Here is a 4985-nt window from a genome sequence, read left to right as displayed (position 1 = left end):
TTACCAGAAAGAACGAGTTATGTCTTTGTTCTTTTCTTAAGCTCCAAATCTGGCTTCATATATCTTATGTGTAATTTTATATCTGAATCTTGGCTAAACTCCTTAGGCTTAACCTATTAGCCTCAAAGTATTGGGCAGTTGCATTGCCTGTCCACCTCCTCATTACTCTTACTTGGAATAAACATGATGAGTACTCCCATCAACTCCACTCATACAATCACATACAACTATGCTAAAAATCAACAGAATATAAAGAAGAGGCCATTCCAGCATTAAGAGATATTCTTGTTAGTGAAGTAAACCAAATGTTCTTTCTTGCAAAGAACTTTACACCAAAAACTAAATTGTATGTAGACTAACATCGGACATTTATTATGTTTTTCACATAATAATTTTGACCATAATTATTGACTCTTAATAATACTGGTATTGAAATATTTTATAAAATGTAACTTGAACTTCTCTTAGATTTTCTTTAATATTATAAGTGTCCTCAAATATTTATTATTAATGGACAGAATAAATAAAATAATGTGTTACCGTAACAATTTGTTATGGCCATTTTAAATTTGAGATGCCCATTGAACATCCAAATTTAATTATCAAGAAGATATTGTATATATAGATTTAGACATTAGGAAAGAGGTTAGAGATAGAAATAAACATTTGGGAGACATCAGCATATAAACAGTATTTGGAAATAATTGATATCTTAACAGTACTAAGTCTTCCTATCCATGAACATGGAGTAGCTCTTCCTTTATTTAAATCTTTGATTTATTTCAGATGCAGTTTTCCTCATATAGATTTCATACATATTTTGCTAAACCTATACCTAAACTTTTTTGGGGGGAGTACTAATGGAAATTTGTGTTTTTAATTTCAAATTCCAATCACTCACTTCTGGTATATAGGAAAGCAATTGACTTTTGTAGATTGGTATTCTATGCTAATAGCTTGTTTATCAGTTCCAGGAGTTTTGTTGTTTTGTGTATTCTATGGGATCTTATACATAGACAATCATGTCATTTGCAAACAAAAAAATTTTATTTCTTCTTTCCCATTCTGTATATCTTTTATTTCCTTTACTTGTCCTATTGCATTAGCTAGAAATTACAGTATGTGTTGAATAGGAATGGTGAGAGGGGATATCTTGTTCCTTATTCTTGATCTTAGGGGGAAAGCATATAATTTCTGACCATTGTGATGTTGGCTATGTTTTTGTATGTTATCAAGTTGAATTAGTTCCCCTCTATTCTTAGTTTGCTGAGTATTTTTTATCATGAATAGGTGTTGGGTTTTGTCAAATGCTTTTTCTATATCTGATATGATTATATGATTTTTTTTCTGTTGATGTGATGGATTACATTAACTGATTTTTAAAAGTCGAACCAGTCTTGCATACCTAGAATAAATTTTATTTGGTCATGGTAATTTTTTTTATATATGCTGTTGGATTCAATTTGATAATATTTTGTTGAGGATTTTGGCATACATTTCCAAGAGAGATATAAGTCTGTAGTTTTATGTTCTTGTAATGGCTTTGTCTGATTTTGGTGTCAGGGTAATGCTGGCCTCATAGAATCAGTTAGGAAGTATTCCTTCTGTTTCTATTTTCTAGTAGAGATTGTAGAGAATTGGCATAATTTCTTCCTTAAATGTTTTGTAGAATTCACCAGTGAAACCATATGTGTCCAGTGCTTTCTGTTTTGGAAGGTCATTAATTAATCATAGTTTCTTTAATACTGATTTTTAATTACTTTAATTAATTCAGATTAGTTTTCCAACGTGTGAGTTTTCATTGATTGTGTCTCTATATAATTGGTTCACTTTATCTACGTTATTAAATTTATGGGATTAATAGAAGAAAACATAGGAACTAAACTCAAGGACCTTGGGCTTAAAGAGGATTTTATGAATTTGACCTCAAAGGCAAGGGAAGATCAAAAATAAATGAATGGAACTACATCAAACTAAAAAGCTTCTTCTGCTCAGCAAAAGAAACCACCAACAAGTTAAAGAGACAACCATCTGATTGGGAAAATATATTTGCTAGCAACACCTCCGATAAGAGCCCAATATCCAAAATATACAAAGAACTCATACGACTCAATAACAACAATAAAAAACGATCCAATCAAAAAATGAGCAGAGGACCTGAACAGACACTTCTCCCTAGAGGAAATACAAATGGATAAAAATACATGAAAAGATGCTCAACATTGCTAGCTATTAGAGAAATGCAAATCGAAACCACAATGAGGTACCATCTTACACCTGTTAGAATGGCTATAATCAACAGGATAAGTAATAACAAATGTTGGAGAGGATGTGGAGAAATAGGAACCCTCCTATACTGCTGGTGGGACTGCAAATTGGTATGGCCACTATGGAAAGCGGTATGGAGGTCCCTCCAAAAACTAAGAGTTGACCTACCATATGATCCAGCAATTCCTCTACTGGGTATTTACCCCAAAGACTTGAAAACTCATATTCAAAAAGATATTTGCACACTAATGTTCATAGAAGCATTATTCACAGTGGCCAGGACATGGAAGCAACTGAAGTGTCCTACAATAGATGACTAGCTAAAGAAGTTGTGGTACATATATACAATGGAATATTACTCAGGCATAAGAAGAAATGAAATATTGCCATTTGCATTAACATGGATGGACCCTGACATAATCAATACTAAGTGAAATAAGCCAAACAGAAAAGGATGAAAATCACATGATATCATGTATGTGGGCTATAAACCTAAAAGCAACAAATGAACAGGACAAACAAATGAAGAGTCATGGACATGAACAATGGACTAGTGGTTACCAGAAGGGAGTGGGGAGGGAGGAAGAAGAAAATAAAAAAATAAAGTGTTAAAAAAATTATATATAGTATGAAAAAAATAAACTGGCATTTAAAAAATTTATGGGCATAGAGTTATTCATAATATTCTATTATCCTTATAATGTCCTTAGGATTTATAGTGATGGCCCATTTTTCATTTCTGATAGTAGTAATTTGTGCCTTCTCTCTTTTGTTGGTTAGCCCAGCTAGAGGTTTATCAATTATATTGCTCCTTTTAGAGAATCAGCTTTTCGTTTTGATTTTCTCTATTGATTCCATTTTTAATTTCATTGATTGATTCCTATTTTAATTTTTATCTTGTTTACTTGGGATTTCCCCCTTCTTTTGTAAATCTTAAAGTAGAAACTTATACTATTGATTTTAGATCTTCTTTTCTAATAAATGCATCTAATGCTATAAATTGCCCTCTAAGCATTGCTTTCACTGCATCTCACAACTTTTGATAGTTGTACTTCCATTTTAATTTAGTTCAAAATATTTTAAAATTTCTTGAGACTTATTTGGTCCATGTTATTTAGAAGTGTGTTGTTAAATCTCCAAATATTTTGGGATTTTTCAGCTTTCTGTTATTAGTTTTTAATTTCATCGTGATGAGAGCATACTTTGATTTCTACTCGTAAATTCGCTAAAGTATGTTTCACGGCCCAGGTGTGGTCTGTCTTAATGATAGATATCTCATGTGAGCTTGAGAAGAATGTGTATTCCTCTGTTTGTTGGGTGAAGTGTTGGATTAGCTTTATATTCCACCGTATTTGTTCAACAATTTAGGTTGGTTCTAATTTTTCAGTATTATAATGTGATATTTTCCCTTGATACATAGAAAATTGTTGAGTCAAGGAATAATAATCTTTTAACATTCTTGTCACAGTGGATGGATGCCACTATCATTCCTCTTTTGCCATGCCAATCATTCACACACACACACACATACACAAAACCTGCTTATTTAACACACCTAAAATGACATCATGTTCTTTCAATTTATAATTCTTAGATTACTAGTAAGGTTGAACATTCTTTCATTTCTTTTAGCCACATCCCTTTGTTGTCCCCATCCTCCCCCATCTCATCCTTCTGTTGTTTAAATGCCACTTTCCCAGAGTCCTCTCTGGAAAATCCACCTGTAATACTCTCCTAGAATCTTTTACCATCCTAGCACTTGTCACACCGTGTAGCTACATACATATTTTTCACCTTTACTGAATTTCCACCCCCCCCCCCCAAAAAAAACCCCTTTTATTGGTGTGTTGTTCCCCTTTACAACCCAGGATCCCAGGTACATTCTTAGGCGATGCATGCTTTCCATTTGTAGTTACTAATGGAATTGGATCTTTGGTCCTCCATATTTTCCAACTAGCCACTGGCCCTTGTTGCTCTACTGAAAAACCACTTATTGATATGCTTACTTTTTTTCATTAATTTGTTGTTGTATTCCTTATTGGACACTTAGACATTGTCTTAACAGCTTTCTGGTGCTCTTGCATTTGAGGGTGGGTGACCCTGGGTATCCTGGCCCTGTGCTCCTGGGCAGGGGTGAAGGGCACGTCCCTCCAGCCCCTCCTGGGTTTATGGGGACAGGCACGGGGAAGTCAGGCCTGTCCAGGGTCTACCCTCTTGGAACAGTAGGCACCCATGAATTTGACTACATGGGCCCTTCCCCACACAGAAGCCAGGGACATGGAGAACACTTCTCAGGTATGGGGAGATTTGGGTTGTGGGAACATCACCCACCTACATGACTTGGAGACCATCTCATACTGGGGCCACACTGGGGACCTCAGCTTCTTTGGTCACTGCCTGGCAGCCACTCAGCTTTTGTTTTGGAGGTGTGCAGGCTGGTACTCCGTGCAATAACTTGGTGGACCCTACCCAGACTTCTGGACAAATAAAAGAATTATGTTGGCAGCCAGTTTTGTCCCTGGTTTTACATAATATTGTAGGCTTGAAATGCAAAATTTATAAAGGACAGGTTTTTTTTTTGTGGTCTTTTAGTGTTGGTTTTTGTTTTTTTAATCAGAATTCAGAACTGCACTGTATCATAAAATGTTTTGTACCATAATGAAGCTTAGAGCTATATGTTTAAGAAATAACAAAAAAGAGAGCACCACGCAGAAAAC

General features: G+C 34.7%; 1 pseudogene; it reads left to right on the top strand.

Moving 5' to 3' along the window:
- LOC107498750 lies at nucleotides 1-343 on the top strand (annotated as a pseudogene).
- The last annotated feature ends 4642 nt before the right edge of the window (nucleotides 344-4985 follow it).

The sequence above is a fragment of the Rousettus aegyptiacus genome, unplaced genomic scaffold (assembly GCF_014176215.1).
Source record: "Rousettus aegyptiacus isolate mRouAeg1 unplaced genomic scaffold, mRouAeg1.p scaffold_m13_p_8, whole genome shotgun sequence".
NCBI classification, from domain to species: Eukaryota; Metazoa; Chordata; class Mammalia; order Chiroptera; family Pteropodidae; genus Rousettus; species Rousettus aegyptiacus.
This window is presented reverse-complemented; position numbering and strand designations above follow the sequence as displayed.